Here is a 27,295-nt window from a genome sequence, read left to right on the forward strand (position 1 = left end):
ATCAATGCTGATCAGGGAGGCTGGCGCAGCGGCTGCTATTGAGCCAGGGAACTGAAGGGACTGTAAGAGAAGGTCCCAAGGTGAGAGATAGCTAGGGATTACAGTGAATGATGGAGGGAAACATCCTTAAATCTATGTCTCATCCATCATTCAAGTATGTACACATGACATCAACCAAGACCAATCATAACCTTTCCATTTGTGGCTTTTGGAGATCATGGTGATCTGAGTTTTACCATGAGGCTTGAATGGCCATCTATAATTACCTGTCCTAATAGTATGTATATTTTCTCTCGAAATGGTGTAACAACTCTGAGGCATATTCTGACTTAGAGGTTTGTACAAGACAAATACTCAAATCAACATGGTGGATTAGTTTAAAAACTGTCTACAACCAGCCTGATTATCTTCATACACAGCAACAGTTTTACATAATCACAGGCAAAATGATTATGAGACCGTTTGGCCGCCAACTCAATATTTTTTATGTTAGTGTAAGAAATGGAGTCCAGTGCCTAATACCTCAGCAAAACACAGTCTAACTTTCCTTAATATGGTGACTCCCACACATCTTTGTACAGTCTGTCTTTCCTCTGAGAACCGTGTTATGAGTACATTTCTTCATCTTAACAGAGATTCCTCAGCTGACTTCTAATGGGCTTAATTAGACCGCTCCGGACACAGACTGTCTGAGAGAGAAAGGAATTAGTGGGGGGGAGCGGAGGGCATTATGGAATACATGGCACATTACTCATCTCAGTCAAAGCAGCATAATGTTACCTTTGACAGTGACACCGTCAGTTTGAGTCAGTGTTCTGAACAAAAAGGTCTGCCTGATTACAAATGACTAAAAGGGATAATTTTTGGACCATTTTTAAATTAAAAAAAAAAAACATATAAAATCTGTCAGTGTGCTGTGTTATGAAATGGACTGTTGGTTAATATTGGGTTACCATTCATATCTATGGTGAGTTCACTTTGACATTACTTAGGCTGTGTTTGCTTGAAATAGCTTAAAGGGGATGGAAATAGTCCTTAAAGACCTCAGAGTATTTCACGTCTATTCAGGGTAACTGGAGGCATTGCCGTATTGCGATTTGGAAAATCTGGTGAATTCAAATTTTAAAAGATTTAATCATCTCTAGTGATTACACAATTATCACCAATCATGTGAATAAATGTTGCTTGTAGGATAGCTCGTTTAGTGACAACATCACCAACAATAGAACAATGCAAAGGTGTGTGTATGTGTGGGGGGGTCCAATTTTAAGGACCTCCCCAAAATGTAAAATTTAATGACCTTAAAGAGACCAAAATACAGATCCTCATAGTCAGACTTCCACCATTAACTCATTTATGATACATTATAAGCTGTATTTGCCAAATGGTGAGAGAACATTTTTTTCTTTAACTTTTTAACAAGGAGTTTCATCTGAAGAAACAAATTTCCATAAATCAGTTGAAGGATTAGAATAAGAAATGTTATATATATACTGTAGTTCAAAACACATCATATATTAAGATTCAGATAAATGTATCTTCATTTATGAAATTTTAACCAAATAACTGTTATTTATTTTACATTTATTCCATAATTGAAAGAAAGATCAAATTACTGGATTTGGCTTTTAAATTGTTAAAGTGACTTAAAAAAGTTGTATGTAAGTGAAAACATTAGTACGGTAAGTCCTTCACTTATTTTCTTATTTCAGGTTTGTATAAATTCCATTTTTCTGGTTGCATAAGAATATTTCATGGTTTTCTAGATATGACTAACAAAATGGCCACCACTACGGTTCCTGAACAAGATGGAGGGCAGCCTCTACAGAGTTCTTAAAAATGTAGTGAAATAAGCAGGATGTTGATACGTACTTTCCTTGAAGTTTTCTAAAACTATTTTTAACAATCTTACAGAAAAGGACAACTCAAGGACATCGATTCATTAAGGATTTTTCCTTTTCTTTCAAGTTGAAATGCTCTGAAATGATGCAAAATGCCAGTGTTGGTGTCAGTAGACTCACAAATCAGTGCTAGGTTGGATGACGTGCAATGCTTATACCAGGGCTTATCAGCTCCACTCATTAATTACCTTCAGCTGGTAACTTAAAGGGAATATCCATGGAAATTACTTTTGTTGTCATATTAATAACAATGTCTATTCTATGCTAAGATAATCCTAAAAGTAGGGCTAGATAAGGGTCCTCAAGACTGAGGAGGTTGATGCTTGTTGCATGGTTCCTCCTTTGCTTCGTCATGTCTGTTCTATTCCAAGCTGGCTTGGTGGTTTGGCTTCTTGTTATCCTATCAGCACCAAAGCTACTTGGGGACAAATCATTAGTGATATGAAGAGTAGAGAGACTGTAGGTTTAGTGTCCTCCCTTTATAGCAAGACGATTACGTTATCTAAGGCACTAGAGTTCAAAAGCCAAGACCTCTGCAGCCATGTGAATAACTGACTCTTACATAGTCTTTCTCCAGCAAGCGATGGAAGTGTTTGAGACTCGGACACTTTTGGGTTTGGCTATATAGCTATATATTCATAGCCCCCCCCCATACACATTAGATAGCTGTCTCTCGAATGATGGTTCAGCAGCTATCTTGGCTGTTTCTCACATACACAGGACCACTCGCTTTGTCGGGTAAGCATAGGGGGCCCCCATGTATGGGTGCCTTACGTTGTTCCACTATTACCCATTCCTTAGTCAGTTTAGATCTATTTAAATATTTTAAGCTTTCTTGGATCAAGGTAAATATATATTTTTTTTTTAGTAGGACATGGTCCTCCTAGTATCACTACTCCCCACCATAAGGTTGTACAACTCTAGCTTCCTGGAAATTGTCGCTGCAGTATAAGAATTGGATTTGGAGAGTTATCCTTTTTTATTATTATTATTATTATTATTATTTTATTGCCTAAATGACCAGATTTACATAAAAAGATCTTGAACAATAGCTGTTCTTCATTTTGTCTACTCTGTCTGTTCTTGTTTCCTCCACCGCATCTGTTCTTGCGCTAGCTATGTCGAGTAGTGTTTAATTTTTCGCTTCCATTTTTAGTTTCCTAGGCTTCAATGGGTCATCCATCTCCTAACTCTGTGCAGGTTGGTTGCGAATTCAATGAAAAGTGTTAATAAGAAAAATATTAGTTGGTATTGATTATACTACCTCTCTCTTTAGATATCCTGGCTTGATGAAGGTATCGGTAAGATGCAGCAATGCATAGCCTTCTTTTATTAGAAAAATTTAGTTTGGACTTTATTTTGGACCCCTGGACTGTTTCTTCAGCGCTTTTAGATTTTCCCTTTTTTTTTTCATAATTTCTACATATTTTCTGTTTAGATGGCCCACGTTATATACTGTATTACGGTATGGTTTCTTTTATTGTGTTGTTTTCCCTTCACAGCAGGATCCCTTTATCTCCAGAATTGTGCATCCACAATTATGGCAAATGAAAGCCCTTTGTATAACAATACAAAAGATAGTCGTGCTGAAGTGATTATACACCTTTTTAAAGAAACTGAGAACTGAAGAAAAGCCTTTGGGGCTGTAAGCTATTTTTGAGTTGATTTATTCCATTAGGTGGTCATAATGATGTAATTTACTAAAGTGTAAATGTAGATGTAAAGAAAATGAAATAAGAAAATGGTCCAGCAGGTTTCAGGTATAAAGAGCCAGATTGCTTCACATAAACGACTGTAGACGTGGTCTTCCATTACCTATAGCTGACAAGTGAAGTTCACAGCTTACATGCAACCGCATATACACTATTGAGGAGTGTCTGAGGAATGTTCTGCCTCGCTGAATGCACTTGGGTAAATCATCAAGATCCGCTGCTGCCAGCTTCCTTTGCATTTGCCGACCAATGATGTCCAAGATGTGCTCGATGTGAGACCTGTCTGGAGATGCTGCAGGTTATGGTAGCACTTTTAGATCACACAGGCTGCTCAGACAATATACGGCCTTGCAATTTCGTATTGTAAAACGGCTCCTGAGACACTATGGAGAAATGGCGGTACCACTAGTTCCATGACTGATCCATTCTGTACTGCAAGTGAAATAAGATGTCGGATGTCAAGCCTGAGGTGCCAAACAGTGTCTACAACAACCATCAGAGAGCATTTCCACAACATTGGGCTACGAGCCAGACGTCCAGCTACAGATGTTCCATTGACCTTATACCATCGCTCTCAAAGGCTAATGTGGTGCAGTGCAAGATGGCAATGGAGGCGGGAGTGGAGGTTTATTATCTTCAGTGATGAGTCCTGCTTATATGTTGGACACAATGATAGCCAGAGATGGGTCTGAAGATCACATATGAAACACCATGAAGAGGCCTTCAAGAGGGAATGTCACATCAGTCCTACTCCCAGGATTATTGTGCATATTATACGGTAGCCGAATCTCTCTAGTCTTCATTCCAGGTACACAAACAGCTCTGTGTTATATTGCTTTAGTCGTGGTATGGCCATTTTTCCAAGGAGTCCCAGGAGCTGTTTTTTTTAGTCAGGCCACATGTTGCTCATGCGATTGTGAACAGCCAGTATGGTCTAAATGTGCGACCATGGCCTGAAGTATCTCAGAACTTGTCTCCCATCGAGCACACCTGGTTCATCATTGGTCAGCAGTTGCAAAGTAAGCAGCCAGCAGCGAATCTTGATGATTTCCAAATTGCATTGGGCGTGGCAGAACATTCTTCAGACAGCCATTAATACCCTCACTGATAGCAGCCAAGGCGTGTAAGTGCCTGGATTTCTGCACGTGGCGCTCATGCTCCATACTGAATAAATCAAGATGTTTTGAAAATATTATTTCCATTTTTTCTTCTTTTACATATCATTAACATGTCTTTTAATCCTGCGATTTCCATAATTTCACAACATTTCCTTCTTGGTGTTGTAATTTCAATGTTGCGGTGTATAGGAAGATCTACAATAATCATTTGAGTTCTGACTTTTAGATGTTAAAATATAAAATAAAGCCAACATATCAGGTGCTCTCAGAGCGTCACAGAGTGATTTATGACTGCTTTGTTATACACATTAGTCCTAGCAATAACAAAAAATGGCAGCTGGAGTCACTTAGCTTCCAGCAGATAAATGACACTATTGAAGAATCTGTCATTTGTAGTTCTTTATAATCCCTCCATATTGGCGCCATCTTTCTTATTACAGGAGAGACAATGGACGTAGACAACAAAGAAAAAGATTCTCCTTGCAGAACATGAGATTAAGAACAACCAAGAGGTAGCACGAAGTGGAAAATATGCAACTATGTGTTACAGTTATGGTGCTATGAAGACAATGCTGTCCATATGGACTTCATAGAAGGTGTCCCACCCGGTGAGAACAAGGAGCAGCTGTGCAAGGGTGTATGAGCGGCTCCAGCCTGGGCGGACGTGCCAGATGTAAATCACATTGACAACAACCATTCGTGTGAATGTCTGGCGTGTAAGCCTACATGTGGCCAGAAGCAACTTCCTTAGGGAACATCAGCCCCGACCTGAGATGATCTGCTCATTTATTCATAAAGGGGTTGTCTTCATGAAACAACAACCCCCTTAAACCACCACATGTGATAGTAAAAGCCTACACCCAAAAACATCTATCTCCCACGTGGTGGCATACTATGAGGTATCATTATTACCTCATTATTACGCATGGTGGTCCCCAGGTTATGTATAATTCAATAGAAAAGCTTTCAGTGATAAAAAAAAATATTATTTTATCCCCAAAATAGGATAAACTATAAATGGATACAGAAAGGTAACACTGCATGAAGAATTATCTTACAGAAATGGATAGAAAAAAAATTTGGGCCCAGTATTTGCCCCACTAGAAGCTTTAGGGTGTGCACTAGTTATATACCAGGGATATCAAACTCAAACACACAGAGGGACAAAATGAAAAACTTGGACAAAGTCACGGGCCAACCAGTATACAGTATAATGGGTCCCACATAGTCCTTCATACAGAATAATGGCCCCACACTGTCCTCCATACAGAATAATGGGCCCCACATAGTCCTCCATACAGTATAATAGCCCCACATAGTCCTCTATACAGTATAATAGCCCCACATAGTCCTCTATACTGTATAATGGCCCCACATAGTCCTCCATACAGTATAATGGTCCCCACACTGTCCTCCATACAGAATAATGGGCCCCACATAGTCCTCCATACAGTATAATAGCCCCACATAGTCCTCTATACAGTATAATAGCCCCACATAGTCCTCTATACTGTATAATGGCCCCACATAGTCCTCCATACAGTATAATGGTCCCCACACTGTCCTCCATACAGAATAATGGCCCCACATAGTCCTCTATACATAATAATGGGCCCCACATAATCCTCTATACATAATAATGGCCCCACATAGTCCTCCATACAGAATAATGGCCCCACATAGTCCTCCATACAGAATAATGGGCCCCACATAATCCTCTATACATAATAATGGCCCCACATAGTCCTCCATACAGAATAATGGCCCCACATAGTCCTCCATACAGAATAATGGGCCTCACATAGTCCTCTATACATAATAATGGCCCCACATAGTCCTCCATACAGTATAATGGGCCCCACATAGTCCTCCATACAGTATAATAGCCCCACATAGTCCTCTATACAGTATAATAGCCCCACATAGTCCTCTATACAGTATAATGGCCCCACATAGGGGTGGCGGTTCTGGTGTTGTGGGTCAAATATAATCACCCTGAGGGCCAGACTCCAAATACTAACAGGGAGTTTAGATTGTGACAGTGATGACGATGTCTGTAAAGCGCAGGGGTATATGATGGCCCTTTATGTGCATAATACATTAGTATATTCTGTAAGAACCCCATTTCATTTCCTTTAGCAGATAATTATTCATTCCCCATTTTATAAGGTTTAAGGTGCACAGAGCTATTTCTCCTATCAAGTCTCGCACCAGCGAGTGATAGACCAGGCCTGTGAGTCAGCATGTGCTGCCAGTGCAATGACGCACATACGTTTTATATATACAGACATGGTGGCTTGCACATATAGAACAGATGGATGACACCATCAACCGTTCCTGCAGATTTTCCTCACTTTCCGCCATCCTTTTAGCGGCATCCTGACCTTCATCTCTGCTATTAAATAAGTACGATGCTGCTATCTGACATTTTCAAACTCTGCGTAAATCAGCAAAAATGACTGTATCCGCTATTCTTGAATGACGCTGATCCTATACTGCTCTTAGCTTTAGTTACCTGAAAGTAATACACAGACAACGGTAAAATGCCTAACTCCATAGACAGTATATTGATTTGCTGGCTATGCAAATACATCGGGCTTTATTTAATAAGTGTAAGATGACTGCACAACATTTCTCCCTATATCCATTTAGCTAATGCATCTAACTCTGACACAAACTGAAATGGTTAACATACCAATCTGCTGTATAAAATATTCTGTGTGCTCATAAATATGCATTTACATATACAAAATGTATATATATATATATATATATATATATATATATATACACACGTACACTCACAATTATCACATGCACACACATATACAATGTTGTATATATATATATATATATATATATATATAAACAGACAGAATATATATACACATGTACAATCAGACTTAAACATGCATAAATATACATGCTCAAGTAGATACATACACACACATGTACGTACAAACATATACACTCATGCACATTCATGTACAACATGCACACATATACACATATACATACACCCAGGGCTGTGGAGTCGGTAAGCCAAACCTCCGACTCCGACTCCTCAATTTCCACGACTCCGACTCCCTCATACACGGCTTATGTTTAAGTGATAAATTTACTGTAGCACAGATTCATCTCAGCTAAAAGTCTAGACCCTTAGATCAGGAATAGGACAGACATTTATAGGACATTTCATAACTTTCCCAAATTCTTATAAAAAAATATTCTCCACAAACTGCATTGAACTACTGTACCAAATTTATTATATATTTTAGGAGTCGGAGTCAGTCCATTTTATACCAGCTCCGACTCTGACTCCACAACTCCGACTCCACAGCCCTGCATACACCAATGTACAAACACATATGTAGCCATACAGACACATATACATACATTTGTGCATATTCATGTACACACACACATATATACACACACACATATGAAGCCATACAGACGCATACAATGGTATGTAAAAGTTCGGGCACCCCTGGTGAAAAATTACTGTTATTGTGAGCAGTTAAGCAAGTTGAAGATTAAATGATCTCTTAAAAGGCCCAAAGTTAAAGATGACACATTTCCTTTGTATTTTAGGCAAAAAATATAATTTTTTTTTTCTTCTTTTACATTTTAAAAATCACAAAGAAGAAAATGGGTTGATGCAAAAGTTTTCATCCATTCGTCCTTGGAAAATTCTTCCAGTCCTGAGAGATTTCTGGGTCGTCTTGCATGCACTGCTATTGTGAGGTCTAGCCACAGATTTAAAAAGATGTTCAGATCAGGGGACTGTATGGGCCATTGTAAAACCTTCAGCTTGCACCTTTTGAGGTAGTCTATTATGGATTTTGACATGTATTTAGGATCATTATCCATTTGTAGAAGCCATCCTCTTTTCACCTATGGCTTTTTTACAAATGGTGTTATGTTTGCATCAAGAATTTGTTGAAATTTCATTGAATCCATTCTTCCCTCTACCCGTGAACTGTTTCCCGTGCCATTGGCCGCAGCACAACCCCAAAGGATGATTGATCCACCCTCATGCCTAATGGTTGGCGAGATATTCTTTTCCTGAAATTCTGTGCCCTTTTTTTCTCCACACATAGCTTTGATCATTGTGGCCAAAGAGTTCAATTTTAACCTCATCCGTCCACAGGACTAGTTTCCAAAATGCATCAGGCTTGTTTAGATGTTCTTTTGCATATTTCTGATGCTGAATTTTATGGTGAAGACGCAGGAGAGGTTTTCCTCTGATGACTCTTCCATGAAGGCCATATTTGTGCAGGAGTCTCTGAACAGTAGAACAATGTGCCACAACTCCAGAGTCTGCTAAATCTCTCTGAAGGTCTTTTGCAATCAAGCGGGGGATCTGATTTGCCTCTCTAGCAATCCAACGAGTAGTTCTCACTGAAATTTTGCTTGATCTTCTAGGCCTTATCTTGACCTCCACTGTTTCTGTTAACTGACATTTCTTAATTACATTTCAAACTGAGGAAAGGGCAACTTGAAAACGCTTTGCTATCTTCTTATAGTCTTCTGCTTTGTGGGCCTCCACCATTTTCATTTTCAGAGTGCTAGGCAGCTCTTTAGAAGAACCCATATTTGCTCTTTTTTGGCACAAGGTTAGGAGATTGGGTTTTTATTAAGCTGGGAAATTTGCATCAACTGGCCTTTCCTAATGATGATGGTGAATAAGCCATAACCCTAACAGTCTAATTAAGGTCTGAAACCTTGGTCAAAGTTATCCGAGCACAAAAATCTCCAAGGGTGCCGAAACTTTTGCATCGACCCATTTTCCTTTTCCTTTTTGTAATTTTTAAAATGTAAAAAATGACAATATCTTTTTTTTAGACTAAAATATAAAGGAAATGTGTCATCGTTAACTTTAGACCTTTTAGAAATCATTTCATCTTCAGCTTGCTTAACTGTTCTCAATAATTTTGAATCACATTCACTCGTACATGCACACACATATATATATATATACATACACTGATGTACACACACACATATATAATTACATATACATACACCAATGTACACACAGATGTCATACACATATATATATATATATATACACAGACATACACCAATGTACACACAGATGTCATACACATATATATATATACACAGACATACACCAATGTACACACTGATCTACACACATGTACTGACTGATCTACACACACACATATATATATATATATACACACACACTGATGTACACACATATGTATATATATACACACACACTGATGTACACACACATATGTATATATATATACACACACACCGATGTACACACACATACATATATACATAAAGCGATGTACACACACACAGATACACAGACATATATATATATATACACACACACTGATGTACACACATATGTATAAATATACACACACACTGATGTACACACACATATGCCATACACACATATATATATACATATATACATACACCGATGTACACACACATATGCCATACACACATATACATATATACATAAAGCGATGTACACACACACAGATACCATACACATACATATATATACATACACCTATGTACACACACACATATATATACAGTATATATACAGATACCGATGTACATGCACACAGATGCCATACACACAGACAAGCAGAGATTGTCAGCATTATGTGATCTGGAGCTGCCTGGATTCCTTGACATTGAGCAATGTTAATTCATTGAGGATCCCAGTGGGACTGATTTCATGTGCAATCCTGACCTACTGATCTGGACAAGAAAACAAAATAGATGCTTTCTGATATTTCCCTTCCGCCGCCTTTATTGCGTGCTGTGCACTTTAACATTTCGCACATCTGCAGTATTGCACCATGCGATGTATTAGATGAAGCCTTCAACGTGTTCTCCATTCTAATACGCAATATTCTTCCCTTTCCTTGTCACGTAGATAAATGAATGGAATCTGATCCCATCTTGTGCTACATCCCCACAATATTCACTCAAGATGACGCCGTGTAATCAAACATGATCTGATGCCGGATCAATCATTTGTATTCGGTCCTGTTCTAATACAGATCATTCAAAACACATCAGGTATCATCCGACCTTACAGGATAACATAGCTTTACTGTAATTAACATGTCCGTATGTATGAAAGCCGTACAACATTGAGCCAGTATGACACGGAGCACTACGTATGAAGAATTCTCTCTGCTGGGCGTCACAATGGTCATCGCACAATTATGTAAATTCCAAGCAATGTATGAAAAATGCCGTATATCCCGGCTACTGTAACAGATCCACATGCGGAGATCCATTAATCACGTTCCAATCTGTTCTCACTTCTGTATCATTTCAGATTCTTATTCATTTATAGTTGTGTAATAGAAACCAAACTCCTTCTACATCAGTCTCCCTAAAAAAATACCGATCTGCCTCATTTACGCCTCAGTTTATTCCACAGGCGCAGTCATGGGGTGGGGTCCTTCGTAGCCTTCCCAGAAAATCCAACAGCCAGGATTGTTGTTTTTTTCCCTCCTTGTAATTAAAGCGCTCTGTTGACTCTGCACCTACAGGTTAATGTTTGTTTTCCGAAGCAATCAGTAATCTGCCATTTACCATGTAAGCCACAATAAGCTGCGTCCTGTCGTCTGATTTATTTTTTATTGCAATGCGCAATCTTAACCTGCCAGAATCATCTATTAATACAAGATTTTATACAAAAAAAAGCATCCGGATATGATGAGCGTACATGAAGCAATACTACATAACAATAACCATCGATGGCATTCACATGGGAAAACGCAAACCCCTCCATCTATAATAAACAAATCTGCGTCTCCCTCCCCCCCACCTAGAGGTGCTGCCTCCCCCCTCCCCACCGGAGCTGTAATGCAGATCCCCTCCCCCTTGCTTTCTCACTAGTGGGTAACAAAACCAGCAGTAATTACTAATGCCCCAGCACGTAAATCTGTCAGCTCTAGAGGCTGCTTTTTGACGCAACTACGCAGAAGCTGTCTGGACGTGCAGAAAACCCTCCCTCCAACCTACGTGTGTATATGTACAGGAATATATAGATACGTATAGATACATATATACTGCACAAGGAGATGCAGACATAGAAGTAGATGGTGTGATCACTGATACAGCCATCTATGGTTTAGGAAATCAAGGGTATGTGGAATAAATCCCATCCAGCTCTGCTGCATGCACCCTACCAGTATAGCACTGCCTGCACCCTACCAGTATAGCACTGCCTGAACCCTACCAGCATAGGACTGTCTGCACCCTACCAGTATAGCACTGCCTGCACCCTACCAGTATAGCACTGCCTGCACCCTACCAGTATAGCACTGCCTGAACCCTACCAGCATAGGACTGTCTGCACCCTACCAGTATAGCACTGCCTGCACCCTACCAGCATAGATCTGCCTGCACCCTACCAGTATAGCACTGCCTGAAGCCTACCAGCATAGATCTGCCTGCACCCTACCAGTATAGCACTGCCTGCACCCTACCAGTATAGCACTGCCTGCACCCTACCAGTATAGCACTGCCTGAACCCTACCAGCATAGGACTGTCTGCACCCTACCAGTATAGCACTGCCTGCACCCTACCAGTATAGCACTGCCTGCACCCTACCAGTATAGCACTGCCTGCACCCTACCAGCATAGATCTGCCTGCACCCTACCAGTATAGCACTGCCTGCACCCTACCAGTATAGCACTGCCTGCACCCTACCAGCATAAATCTGCCTGCACCCTACCAGTATAGCACTGCCTGCACCCTACCAGTATAGCACTGCCTGCACCCTACCAGTATAGCACTGCCTGCACCCTACCAGTATAGCACTGTCTGCACCCTACCAGTATAGCACTGCCTGCACCCTGCCCGCATAGCACTGCCTGCACCCTAACAACACAGCACAGCCTGCACTCTACCAGCACAGCACTGCCTGCACCCTACCAGAACAGCACTGCCTGCACCCTACCAGCACAGCACTGCCTGCACCCTACCAGCATAGCACAGCCTGCACTCTACCAGCATAGCACCGCCTGCACCCTGCCAACATAGCACTGCTTGCACCCTACCAGCACAGAACTGCTCGCACCCTACCAGCATATCACTGCCTGCACCCTACCAGCATAGCACTGCCTGCACCCTGCAAACATACAGTAGCACTGCTTGCCCCCTACCAGCATAGCACTGCCTGCACCCTACCAGCACAGCACTGCCTGCACCCTGCAAACATACAGTAGCACTGCTTGCCCCCTATCAGCATAACACAGACTGCACCCTACCAGCATAACACAGCCTGCACCCTGTCTGCCCCCTTGCCAGTATAGCACAGCCTGCACCCTACCAGCACTGTCTGCACCCTCCCTGCCTGCACCCTACCAGCACTGCCTGCACCCTCCCTGCCTATACTCTACCAGCACAGCCTTCCCTGCACCCTCCATGCCTGCACACTACCAGCACAGCCTTCCCAGCATCCTCCCTGCCTGCACCCTACCAGCACTGCCTGCACCCTCCCTGCCTGCACCCTACTAGCACTACCTGCACCCTCCCTGCCTGCACTCTACCAGCACAGCCTTCCCTGCACCCTCCATGCCTGCACACTACCAGCACAGCCTTCCCTACACCCTCCCTGCCTGCACCCTACCAGCAGCCTTCCCTGTATCCTCCCTGCCTGCACCCTACCAGTACTGCCTGCACCCTCCCTGCCTGCACCCTACCAGTACTGCCTGCACCCTCCCTGCCTGCACTCTACCAGCACAGCCTTCCCTGTATCCTCCGTGCCTGCACCCTACCAGCACAGCCTTCCCTGCATCCACCCTGCACCCTACCAGCACTGCCTGCACCCTCCCTGCCTGCACCCTACCAGCAGAGCCTTCCATGCACCCTCCCTGCCTGCACCCTACCAGCACAGTCTTCCCTGCACCGTACCAGCACTGCTTGCACCCTATCTGCCTGCACCCTACCAGCACAGCCTTCCCCGCACCCTCCCTGCACCCTACCAGCACTGCTTGCACCCTCCCTACCAGCACAGCCTTCCTGCCTGCACCCTCCCAGCACTGCTTGCACCCTCCCTGCAGCCTACCAGCACAACCTTCCCTGCACCCTACCAGCACTGCTTGCACCCTCCCTGCCTGCATCCTACCAGCACAACCTTCCCTGCACCCTACCAGCACTGCTTGCACCGTCCCTGCCTGCACCCTACTAGCACAGCCATCCCTGCACCCTCCCTGCCTGCACCCTACCAGCACAGCCTTCCCTGCACCCACCCTGCACCCTACCAGCACTGCCTGCACCCTCCCTGCCTGCACCCTACCAGTACAGCCTTCCCTGCACCCTCCCAGCACTGCCTGTACCCTCCCTGCCTGCACCCTACCAGCACAGCCTTCCCTGCACCCTCCCTGCCTGCACCCTACCAGCACTGCCTGCACCCTACCCGCAAAGCCTTCCCTGCACCCTCCCTACACCCTACCAGCACAGCCTTCCCTTCACCGTACCAGCACTGCTTGCACCCTCCCTGCCTACACCCTACCAGCACAGCCTTCCCTGCACCCACCCTGCACCCTACCAGCACTGCCTGCACCCTACCAGCACAGCCTTCCCTGCACCCTCCCTGCCTGCACCCTACCAGCACAGCCTTCCCTGCACCCACCCTGCACCCTACCAGCACTGCCTGCACCCTACCAGCACAGCCTTCCCTGCCTGCACCCTACCAGCACAGCCTTCCCTGCACCCTCCCTGCCTGCACCCTACCAGCACAGCCTTCCCTGCACCCTCCCTACACCCTACCAGCACAGCCTTCCCTTCACCGTACCAGCACTGCTTGCACCCTCCCTGCCTACACCCTACCAGCACAGCCTTCCCTGCACCCACCCTGCACCCTACCAGCACTGCCTGCACCCTACCAGCACAGCCTTCCCTGCACCCTCCCTGCCTGCACCCTACCAGCACAGCCTTCCCTGCACCCACCCTGCACCCTACCAGCACTGCCTGCACCCTCCCTGCCTGCACCCTACCAGCACAGCCTTCCTTGCACCCTCCCTGCAGAAGCCGCAGATCTCCGCACTGGCTCTGCAGTGGAGCTGTCCACCCTGCCTGGTGCTGAATCCGCCCACCAGCGCACAGTCTCCACACAGCTCCATCATCAATCACGACAGCGCCTCTGCTGCTGCACACACCCCACTATCGTGACTAAAGACAACCAGATGGGCTTAAAAAAACGACATTTGACTATGGCCTCTGCGATAAGAGATATGTTCTCCGCAATCCTCCTGAAAGGCTGCGGATGTGAATCCTGCACACAGCCGAGTGCGACCCCCGCAGCGGGAGCGGAGCCCTTACCTTGCCGCAGATCCGGCTGATGGAGGAGCAGGACAGGACGGACCCTGATTGGGGATGCGGCTGCAGGAGGCGAGAAGCACAGCTCCTGACCTCCTCGAGTCTTCTTCTTCAATGGAAAAACGAGCTCTGCCCTTATCAAAGATGGCCGTCACTCTTGACGTCAGCAGCTTTTAATATCCATCCATCCCAGGGCGGGGGCTATGGGGAGGGGACCGGCTGCAGCTGATGGGGGGGACTTGAGTCATCGTCTGCTGCAATACATCGCATTCTGCATCTGAGTGCGCTTTATGCCTCCTGCCAGTACAGGTGCACACAATGGGGGCTTTGCATTGCTGGCTGGGGGATTCAGCTACAGATGCATTAATCTATTGAGCTAATGCAGCTGTGATTGCTTTGTCCCGAGGGGGCTGGTCCGGAGGGATACCCCTCGCCTGGCTTTGCTCCTTATAAGGATAGCCTACGTGGGCAGCTCACTTGCTGCAGATTGTCCTGCCACTTCTGCATCCTGATGGGGGTTATAGCCAGTGATAGAGGCTGCAGCCATCACTGATCGAGTGCAGGGCAGGCAGGAGGGGTGGGCACCATGGGGCAATGTACAGGCTGCAGATTCACTCCTGGGGGGCAGACAATACCCTGGGGCTGTCAGATGGACGATTTATAGCACATGGGGGCTGCTGCAGACAATCAGCAGGAGCTGTAGCAGAGCTGACTGTCATTATTTGCACTGCTGAGCTCAGCTACATCTGTAGTTTACTCCAAGTCCTGGTGCAGACATGTATATATGTATGACAGGGGCTTCCCTGCTGCACCTTCTCCCCCCATATGCCCAGTGAGTACATGCTGAGCTGATGGGATTGGCTTCCTCCTCCCCCATCTGTCGCCCCCTGATTTCAGCTCTGGAGGACTTTCCTATCCATAGAAATTGATGCCTGCCCATTGATTTTAGCATTCTATGTGCAATGCACGATTGTCACTGCGGAGTGTCTGCCATCGCTCAGTGGTTCCCTTCTGTAGTCTGATGGTTGGGGTTTCCTGGATGGCAGGACCTGCTAAATGCTGAGGGGTATTAAAGAGGATATTCCTTTCTAATTTTTTTTCCCACCACTGACGCACAGCTCTGCCTCATTATTTTCTACATAGCGTTATTTATTAGCCCCAACAGTGGCCTAATTTTGATTAAAAGCAATTCAAAGACTGCCTGCAGGTATGGATTCATGGAAGGTAAATAAAATGAGTTCAGCTCACCCATGCTTCCACGCTCAGTTTCCAGGCGGTGCACAAAATAGAGTCAGTCTTGTTGATTAATCACGCAAAAAAGTATAGCCAAAGATTTAAAAATACTGGTTTAGTTCATTGATTTAAAAAAGTTTTTATCCTCTTACTATATTGCAGTCATCATATTATATAGCACTGTGTACTTACAATTGCTCATTTTGCCTTTCTATCCAGCTAATGCTTCTCTTTTCCATTAGGTCTATGACAGCATGTGATTAAAAGCAGACTAGCTGAATCCTTTCTATGTAGAAACAGGAAGTCTCTTTTCCTTGCATGAATCATCATTAGAACTACAGTTCTACTCTCTGCAAAGTCCATGGCAGGGGGGAGGAGCGAAACAGCTGGGTCAGGAAGTGAATAGGCAGTGGAGCTGGCTGCCAGGGACTTTGCAGTGATGTTGAATTGAAGTTCTAATGATGACTCATGCAGGGAAAAGAGACTTCCTGTTTCTACATACATACATACATGCTGAGAAGCCAATCTGGCTTGATAGTCATCCCTGAGGACAGGTTATAAAATCCTGTGCATGCCCCTTTGATAGTTCTTGCTCATGCGCAGCAGGTGAGGCCCTGGCATCATCGGCAGACTGTGCCAGCACTGCAAGTATTCTCTGGTATTCACTGTGTCTCTGTATACGTAGTGGTAATTAGAGGTCAGTGGTGCAGTAAGCCTCACTTCTTGGCATGTGCTTCCACCTTCTTGATGGCAGATCTTCATTTTGTTTTTGGTGCGAGCCTGCTTTAAAGTCTGTCACTTGATTCTTGCCCAAGCCATGGACAGAATGGATCTGACCCTGTTTGCAGAATTGCTGGGGCCCATGGGGAGAGTAGTCTGACTCTGCCTCTGACCGGCTTCTTCTCCCAGCGCTTCTCCGGGTGATTGACAGGTCTCTTGCCATAGGAGGGACCTGTCAATCACCTGCAGTGACGCTGGGATAAGACGGCCATGGGTGGAGCCGGACTAGTCTCTTCTTTCTCTATGGTAATCAGCCGGATCTTTAAACTATTTTCTCTGAAACTCTGGAGAGTTAGGCTATGTTCACACATGTTGGGTTTTTCAGCGCTTTTTGCTGCAGATTTGTATGCAATTTTTCAGCTGCGTTTTGCAGAACCAGCAAACTCTATGAGAAACCAGAATTCTCTGTTCAGACATCTTGTTTTTTTGTTGTGTATTTTGTGCCTTGGTTGAGTTTTTGGAAAATAGAGCATGCCACTTCTTTCAGTGGTTTTTCACCCATAGGAAGTAATGGGTGGTGAAAAAACGCATGAAAAACGCAGCAAAATTTGCATCAGAGTTTTTTCAGCGTTTTTGATGGCAAAATAGAATGAGATTCTTTTTTTTTCACAGAACTTTGTATACATGCATAAATAGAGACAGAAGGACAGTGAAAAAACGCAGCAAAACCTGCATTTTTGACGGAGCTGATTTCCTGCCAGAGATCAGTTTTGCAGCAGATTTGTGCTATAAGAAAAGCACAACATGTGTGAACATAGCCAAACAGAGAAAAATGAATCTGGTTGCAGTCGTTCAGCCGGGCTCTGTTTCAAGCTGCCCGTGGTTACAAATCAGTATCAACAAGTAATTTGCAGGTTCGATGGATGATTGAGACCAGGCACCTATTCCTGCCCTGGTTTCTTTATATTATTATTAGTTATTTATATAGCGCCATTGATTCCATGGTGCTGTACATGAGAAGGAGTTACATACTAAATACAGATATCACTTACAGTAAATGAACTAACAATAATAGACTGGTACAGAGGGAAGAGGACCCTGCCCTTGTGGGGTTACATTCTACAGGATGGGGAAGGAGACAGTAGGTTGGAGGATTAAACACAAAATTTGAGCTTGGTTTAAGTTGGTATACATGCAGCACATAAATGCATGTTTCACAATGGCCATGAATCAGAAAAACCTACAAGAAGCAAAATGAACATAAACCCTGCTATAAATAAATAAAAAGCAAGTGCATTTAAATACAATAGGGTTCTTAGTAACACTGATTTTGATCACAAATAGTATGAAAGCTATCCCACCAGCGACAAGGTGAACCCGTTCGGGATAGAACCTACTCTGTCTAATATTAAAAACCTTACCATGTGTCAAAGTTGACCTCTGTGTGAATAAGGGCAGACTGAGGCCCCGGTCCCAAACTAGGAACACCAGCCAAGGGAAGCGGATCCTCAGTCTGCTCTTATTCATACAGAGGTCAACTTTGACACATGGTAATGTTTTTAATATTAGACAGAGTAGGTTGTATCCCGAACGGGTTCACCTTGTCGATGGTGGGATGGCTTATATACTATTTTTGATCAATAACAGTGTTACTAAGAACCCTATTTTATTTAAATGCACTTGCTTTTTATTTATTTTGTGGCGCCCATCTGCGCTTGGTTCCACAGATCCTAGAAGGGTGTATTGATGGAATCCTCAACAAGAGGCCCCCATAAACATACACACATCTTCACCTTCCTCCTCAGACCAGCAGAGGGAGCCCGTTAGGGATATAAATAGGGAAGGTGGAGCTAGGCAGCTCAGTGATTCAGCAGTTCCTGCAGAGTGAGACACAGAAACAGGTCTGCCTGCAGAGGAGCTCAGTCTAGTGTAGAGAACGCAGTTGTAGCTCAGTTAGAGCTTAGGGTGTGCCGGCGCCATAAGATCGGTGAAGCGCGCCAAGCTGCCGTTAGTGTGAGTAGCCTAGTGAGGGCCCGAGCGTGGCCGAAGGCGAGTGGAAAGTGAGTAGCAGTGGGGGCAGAGGAGCTTACCCAGCTCACCCGGAAACATATACCGGGCACCGGGTCCGAGCTTACTGGGATCTCTATGACCCAGTAAGGCATAACCGGAATCCCTGGAGAACTACAGGTCCCAGGTTCACCAGAGAGCTGACACGTAACAGAGTCAGGAGACACATAGGCCCCGTAAGCTGGGAGCGTGCACTCCAAGAGAAGGCCCTACCACAACGTCAGCCGGTGCAGGCCTAGCTTCAGGCAGGTCAGAAACTTACTACGCAGAGGCAAGAAACAGGAGGCCCTACACCCGCTCATTGGGGAGGATCCTGATATGCACCCTTCACCCTACAGTGCTCCGGGACGTGCCTGAATTTCCACAAGTAAAAGGTACTGAAGTGACTACCGTGTCCTTCCCTGTTCTTGCTCTGACCTGGCTGGGTCTCGCCTGTCCTGCATCCCCCTCTCCGTACGCTGCCCTGAGGCCTAGCTCCACCTGTGGGGAGCTATACCATCGAGCTGCCTTATCACCGGCCTCAGTGGACTGCCGCAGCGCTGGTGATTCTCACCAGAAATCACAGGTGGCATCACGAACTTTCATAAAATTAACAAACAATCCCCTTTTAAAAGCTGACCCCAGGGTACGGGCCCGGGAGGACCGGAGATTACATGAGGGAATATATCTGGAGATTAGTACAGAGAAGTACGGAGGAGAGAGGTTATGGATGGCTTTGTAGGTCAGTGTTAGTAGTTTGAACTGGATACGCTGGGGAATTGGGAACCAATGAAGGGATTTGCAAAGTGGACAAGCGGAAGAGTAGCGAGAAGAAGGATGAAATAGTCAGGCAGCAGAGTTAAGGATTGACTGGAGAGGTGCTCAAGTGTTAGCAGGTAGGCCACAAAAGAGGATGTTGCAGTAGTCGAGGCAGGAGATGATGAGGGCATGCTCAAGCATTTTAGTAGATTGAGGGTCGAGGAAAGGATAGATTTTGGATATGTTTGAGTTGGAGGCAACAGGAGGTTGCAACGAGAGCTTGGATGAGTAGTTTGAAGGACAGGGCAGAGTCAAGAGTTATTCCGAGGCAGCGGATTTCTGGTACAGGGGAAAATGTGATGTGATTTATTGTGGTAGATAGATCAGGTAGGGAAGATACATGAGATGGAGGAAAGATAATGAGTTCAGATTTGTCCACTTTGAGCTTGAGGAAGCGATAGGAGAAAAAGGAGGATATGGCTGATAGACACTCTGGGATGCTGGACAGCAGAGAGGTGACGTCTGGGGCAGAGAGATAGATCTGAGTGTTGTCAGCGTACAGATGGTGATCTTTCTCAGTGACATTTCAATTGATTTCTCATCACAGTGATTTGCTGTAAGTGTTAGTGTAGCAACTCCCAATCCAATCAGGAACATTGGTATTGATTGCAAGCGTAGATATTTTGCCCAAAATATAATCTAATACCTAATACTATATTTTCCGGACCTGAACGTTTGTGAAAAGTCTAAACTACCAGCATGGCCACCAGGGTGATAGCCTCCATATTGCACTAGATGTGACAATGTGACTGACAACTTACTGCTTTTCCACGACGGTTGTATTTATTTAATTGTTCCATGCATTATTTAAAGAGTTGTCGCTATGACAGATCACAGATTTAATCATACCGCTGCTTCTGTGATCCGCTGATTGCTGCAGGTTTGGGTCCTAAGATTCCCAGACAATATCTAATTAATTTCCCTTGAAGTGACTATCATACTGCATGTAGGCTCATGTCTGTCAGAGGAAAGGTTGTTGCATGTCAGTGGTTCTCCTCTCTGGTGTATAATGTGGTGGTCCTCAGTGGAGGATCACCTTCTGTTATATCTATCTTCCATAACACGGCTTATGAACAGAGGGAGTTCAATGCAATGTCCCCCCTTACAGATTTCTATTTTAAAAGCTAAGGATTTATTTTTTTATTGCCTCTTCTTTCCATCACATTTCAAAATCCAAAACCTTTTTATTTTTCTATGAATGTAGCCATGTTGTCCTATGATATCTTGTTTTTTTGCAAACAGGGTTCTAATTTTAATGTTCTGTTGTACATTAAAAATGCCCCGACCTTGGGCAACCTCGCGACCAGCATTTATTTATCTTATACATACAGTTGAAACCAGAAGATAACATATGTTACACACACGCCGATAGGTTCAGATAGGGCGAGACGGGTTTCATGAATTTGTTGGAATCCTGGGGGACCCGTTACTGAGGACAACCATAGGCTGCAGCTTCTCTCAGGCACACGATAGATTCAGTTGCTGACCAGACACATCTGACAAGAGTCTTCATAAACAGTTGAACAGTGGAGTTTAATCAAGTACAGCCAGTACCATTTAACTTTTTGAAGCAACAGGGTTCACCACAGTACAGGCACAGTAACGTCAGTCTCTTCAGTAGCATAATTCAGCACAGATTAGATCTCTTTGCAGCACACTTCTATGCATACAGAACCACAGTTTTTTCCTTCATAAGGACAAAATAGTGCACAGCATTCTTTATCCTGCATGGAGATGGAGGGGGGAGGGTTTGATGAGGGAGATGATCCCTGTGACATGATTCCTTCCAGTCCTTATCTTTCTGCCCAATAATACTCTGCACTGTTAATTCAGGGAGTCTATCTGACCTGTGTTTAGCTTCCCTCCTGACCTGAATTCTGCTCACTCGACTTCTGTGAGATAAAGATCACACACCACCTTTCTCTTAGGCTCCAGACAGACTAATAAACAAGTTCCCAACAATCCCCCTGGGGCTCTGCTAAACACTCCCTGTCTCCTGTGACTGTGTTAACCCCTCTAGTTGCTGGATGCTTCTGAAGCACAACACTTCCTGTCTCTTGTGACTGTGTTAACTCGTATAGTTGTTGGATGCTTTGGAAGCAACAGCACTACTTCTGCATGTCACACTCTTCCCTCCTTTTTGAATGTCGTCCTCAACATTCGCCTTAATTGGTTGATCTGACCAATTCTGAGACAGTGGTGAAAGTTGAGTAAATTTATATATAAATTGGCATTGTCAAATTGGTATAATATTCATTAATATTGATAACAACCTATTCTTATGACCTTTTTCTTGTAGGACTCCTGTAAGAAATAAACAATTAACACAATTAAAACAATCAGCGTCTCTTCAGCTGGAGCTTTTCGTACGTCTTCAACCAGCTCTCTCTATGCTTTAACAGTCCTTTATTTCTACAAAGTCTTTTAACGAAAATCAAAGCATGAAAACAAGTCTTTCCACCAGGCAACATCTACCATACTATCTCTCGGTTGTGAATAGAACTCAAGTGGGTTTACCTGGTCCACAGGCAGAGATACCTGTTTCCAGTCGACAGTCCTTGGCACCTGACTCGGTTCACCAAGTGTCTCATACGTCAGCATCACGGGCCTCCTCACTTCTCGAGTCGACATCCTCCTGGTGGGTTGTTCCTCAGATACCACGGGTTCTTTGGTCACAGGAGTTTCTTCTGCCCACTCATTTCTTGTGCTTCCTCAGATGCTCTTGGAGCTGCCTTTGTAAGTTCCTGTACTTCTCCTGAATCGCCTGTTTCCACACGGTCTGGTAATTCTGCTCCTCCTGAGTGTCAATCGGTCTCTTCAGGGGCCAGTGTTCGATCATCAGATCTGAATTAGACTTCATCTGTACTCCTTGGTACAAACTCTGGAGCCTCGGGACTTAGTTCACTCTCCTGAGGATGGTACATCCCTCTCCTTGCCGATCCGAGAAATACAACGGTGTGCTCTTCTTCATCGGAACTTTCAAGGTCACTATCCACCTTCGGAGCTTCAGTCTGTGGTGGTGCCTTAGTCGATCTCGGACGATGTCGGTCTACTTCTGGGAAGTCTTGTTGTGGTGGGAGATAATCACAGGGTAGTTGTAAATTCCGATGGACTATTCTGGTTTTCTTGTCTCCAGTTTCCAATCAGATTTCATACACTGGACTGTCATTGGCTTTCCTCCTTATGACCACATACACCTTGTACGAACAAAGTTTCCCTGGACCACTTTTCTCACGTACGTTCTTGACTAGCAACTGGCTTCCTGGTGCCAATTCTGCTCCATAACATTTTCAATCATAATACTTCTTACTCTTGCCCTGTCCTTGCGTAACCACTTTAGACGCTATGTTGTATGCCTCTGCCACCCGTTCCTTCCATTTCCGAACGTACTCCGGATACTTTCTGTAAGTCTGACACCGGAGTATAGAACATAATGTCGATTGGCAGTCTTGGCAATCGTCCATACAATAGGAAGAAGGGTGAGTAACCCGTTGCATCGCTCTTTGTACAGTTATAGGCATCTACCACTTTTGACAGAGAACTCGTCCAGTTTTTCTTCTCGTCAGCTGTTAAAGTGCGCAACATTGACAATAATGTCCGGTTAAAACATTCCACTTGTCCATTATCCTCCGAGTGATAGAGCATTGTGTGGGATCTCTGAAGTCTACAGTACTTTCCTAGCTTGGCAAAGAGCTGGTTCTCAAATTCTCTTCCTTGGTTGTAGTGTAACCTTGTAGGGAACCCAAACCTCAAAGCAAAATCATTGCAGATCTTCTCTGCCGCTGTTTGACCCGCTTTATTGGTGGTGGCATATGATTGAGCAAATCGAGTAAAATGGTCCATCACCACCAATATGTATTCGTAACCACCCTTGCACGTCTTGAGATGTAGAAAGTCTATTGAGACCATCTCAAACGGATAAGTAGTTTGGATGTTGCCCATAGGTGCCCGGGTTGATGTGTTGGGACATTTATCTTTCAGACACCCTCACTCCCTGGTCACGTACTGTACCTCTCAATATCTCTCTACATGTACGGTACGACCAGAAGAAACGTTCACGGATCAAGTTGGTTGTCCTTTCCACTCCCAGGTGTCCCCTGTTTTCATGGAGTTCTTTGAAGACCAACCTACAGAATACTCTGGGTAGTTCCAACTGCTGTTTTTTTCCTCCTTTACGATACAGGATACTGTCTTCACTGAGGTAGAGCTTCGTCCATTCTTTAACTAAAACAGATACTGCTGGTGACTCATTATCTCTCTCCCGTTTACTTGTAAAAAGATTTTGGTCCACATAAATTAGTATTCTTCCAATTATCTGATCTTCCCGTTGTGCTCTACGGATTTTTCCTTTTGGTAATTGTTGAATAGACGGGGTGATCTTGTTCTCTCGCTTTTATGGGGGTTTCCACCGTCAACGGACACCACAATGGTGTGTCTTCCCCTTGATAAGCTTGCACTGCTTGGGTAGTGCTCTCAATTGCTTCCAGAATGACTTCCTCTGAGCACTCTTGCATGAACTCCTTAGGCTCTAGTGGCATTCTCGACAACCCGTCAGCATCCGCATTGCATTCTCCTGGCCTGTACTTGATGCTGAAATTGAAGTCGGCAAGTTCAGCGACCCATCTCTGACCCATTGCATTCAGTTTGGCTGTAGCTGGCACTGTACAAAGCGCCTTTCGCCGATTAGACTGATGAGGCTATCTTTACTGACCGAGGAATCCTCCTCCCAGGAGTACATCGTTTTACCTCCGCCCTGGGCATTAAGTAACTGATGCCCCTGTCTTTCTTCCAGCTGTTGTACACGGAACACACTTGGGGATAGTACTGATGCAGCCTTTTTATCTCATGCGCCATTCTGGAGTTTGGTGAGATTTGGATTTGCTTCTGGGGCCTCCTCCGTGTCGCGGATACCAGTCGCCCCGCACTGGCAACCTCCTGTCTTTTAACCCAACCGACCGTGACCATTGGCACTCCTTGGCATAATGTCCCTCACCACATCTTAGACAGTGGACACATACCATACTCTGATTTGTTGAAACAGCACGCTTCACAAGCTGGGTATCTTCTGTTTTGGAACCCACTCCTGGGTCTGAGGGATACAGGTTCTGGCCTGGAACGAATCAACTTTTTCACCTCAATCAACTCAGTTCACAGTTCTCCTATTACTTCCTCCCAGTCAGCGCTAGCGGTCCTCCTTTTTGTTGTTGATTTAAGTTTCCCTCTCAGAGGTGATGATGATCTTTGGACTGACCACTGGGGGTCTCCAAATTCAGCTGACTCATTTTGGTGATTTTAGGAGCAGAGCCTTTCTTTAACTTCTGTTCGCTCTCTGACTCCAAACTAGCTGCCTCATTCATTTTTTTCAATTAGGACTTCATCTAGAATGCCAGGATCTTCTAGATACTGTTTCAGCTGCAACTTGATGTCTTTGCTAATTAACCTTGTTCCCAATGATCTCAAGAATTTCTTCTGAACTAGTGCAGCATCAAACTTCTCCTCCGCTTCTACATCTCTGGATGCAAACAACAGTCTAGCCTTAAGATCAATTGCTCTGAACAAGAAACTTTTGGGTGATTCATTATTTTCCTGCGAGATGTTAATGAGTTGGTGGAACACTTGTGAAGTACTCTCTTCTTTATAGTGCCCTTTTAAAATCATCTTCAGCTATGGCAAGGTCAATTGACTCTTCATTTCTAGCATACTACGGAGATTCAGTCCTGGGCTGATCGCTTTCACCAACCCCTCAACGATCTCATCTGGCTGGTAGCTTTTCTGTAATCCTGCATCGATCTGGTGCAACAAGTTCATATAAGACAGTTTCTCTTTCTGTTTACACTCTCCAATCTGTCCCAGGATCTTGAATTCTTTCTGTTACGAGTCCAGGTGGTGGAACCTCTGTGCTTCGGTGCAAGGAGGGACCAGAGGGGCGTGACTAAGTGCCTACACGGCCTGACCAAGGTCGCACAGCGGCTCAATCGACTCCGTGAATCAGGGAGGGACCGGGCAGGTGGACCAGGTGCCACTCTGGGACCGACCTTGTGTGAGAGCAGGTGACTCCCACAGCGGATGAGCACGGCAGGAAGGCTGACGGGTGGACCGGGTAGATAAGCAGGCTGGTTCGGCAGATAGCCAGACGGGTAGGTGAGCAGGCGGGCACAGTAGGTAACTGGCAGGTGCTCCAGTTTGGCTGGCTGGCGGGCATGACAGGTAACAGGTAGGTGCACCAGGTAAGCAGGCTGGTGGGCACAGCAGGTTACAGACAGGTGCTCCAGGTAAGCAGGCTGGTGGGCACAGCAGGTTACAGACAGGTGCTCCATGTAAGAAGGCTGGCAGGCACAACTGTAGACAGACTGGAGAACAGAACTGTTAGAAGACTGGCAGGCAGGACTGATAGGCAGCGGGACCTGAGGGCTGGAGCAAGTGTTTAGCACACGGAACAACAACCTTGCACAGGAACCTCCATATTGGAGGAGGTGCCTAATATAGGGGAAGTCCACCGGCCATTGGCCTATAGGACGGCGCGGGGCCCCTTTAAGAGGGAGGGAGCGAGCGCGCTAAGCACAGAACCCGGGAAGCTGCGCGAAGAGCGTGCCACAGCAGCAGGGGAGCGGGAGGACGCCGGACCTGGACCCCGGCGGTGAGGGGAACGGCGTCTCAGTCCGGCTGGAGGCAGAGACGCTAATGCAAAAGTACCCCCCCTTTACTCCCCCTCTTCTTCAAGCCCGCAAGAAATTTTTTAAGAAGATGAGAGGCATGAATGTTCTCCTTCCAATCCACAAGAAAGAAAGTCCTTCCTCTTACCCTCCTGGTGGCCAAAATGTTTTCTACCTCAAAGATGTCCTCAGCAGAGACAGGAGCTGGAGCAGTACCTGGATCGTCAGAGAAAGAATTAAGGACAACAGGTTTGAAGAGGGATACATGAAAGGAGTTGGGAATCCATAAGGTGACCGGGAGTTTCAGCTTGTAAGCCACGGGATTGATTTGGTTCAGAACCTCGAATGGACCAATGAACCGCGGGCCCAACTTATAGGAAGATATCTTGAGACGAACATATTTGGAGGAAAGCCAGACCTTGTCTCCCAGACGGAATTGAGGCAGATCCAGGAGTCTCTTATCAGCATGTTTCCTCATCCGCTCGGAGGACTGAAGAAGTGCAGATCTAGTGTCTTCACTGACCAGAGACTCTGCGTCAGGATTGTCCACTGAAGAGGAGACGGGAAATGGAATCCGGGGGTGTTGACCGTAGACCACAAAGAACAGGGATTTGGAAGAGGACTCGCTTTCATGGTTATTATAGGAGAACTTGGGTCAGGGCAGGAGCTTAACCTAATCGTCATGGTGAGCGTTGACAAAGTGCCGAAGAAAGCTGGTAAGAACCTGGTTGATATATCTTCCACTTG

General features: G+C 45.0%; 1 protein-coding gene across 2 annotated transcripts in view; it reads right to left on the reverse strand.

The window, feature by feature from the left end:
• SNAP25 (synaptosome associated protein 25) overlaps positions 1 to 15,245 on the reverse strand; it is a 117,618-nt gene extending 102,373 nt beyond the window's left edge. The window contains exon 1 of one of the 2 annotated variants that reach the window (XM_073672230.1): positions 15,081 to 15,245. The gene's annotated coding sequence lies outside the window, so the exon portion shown is untranslated. The remainder of the gene's footprint in view (positions 1 to 15,080) is intronic. The other variant, XM_073672229.1, reaches the window with a different exon arrangement.
• Between the last annotated feature and the right edge of the window lie 12,050 nt (positions 15,246 to 27,295).

This window comes from Phyllobates terribilis, unplaced genomic scaffold, assembly GCF_046119375.1.
Source record: "Phyllobates terribilis strain yellow unplaced genomic scaffold, ASM4611937v1 Scaffold_3__8_contigs__length_932513732, whole genome shotgun sequence".
NCBI lineage: Eukaryota > Metazoa > Chordata > Amphibia > Anura > Dendrobatidae > Phyllobates > Phyllobates terribilis.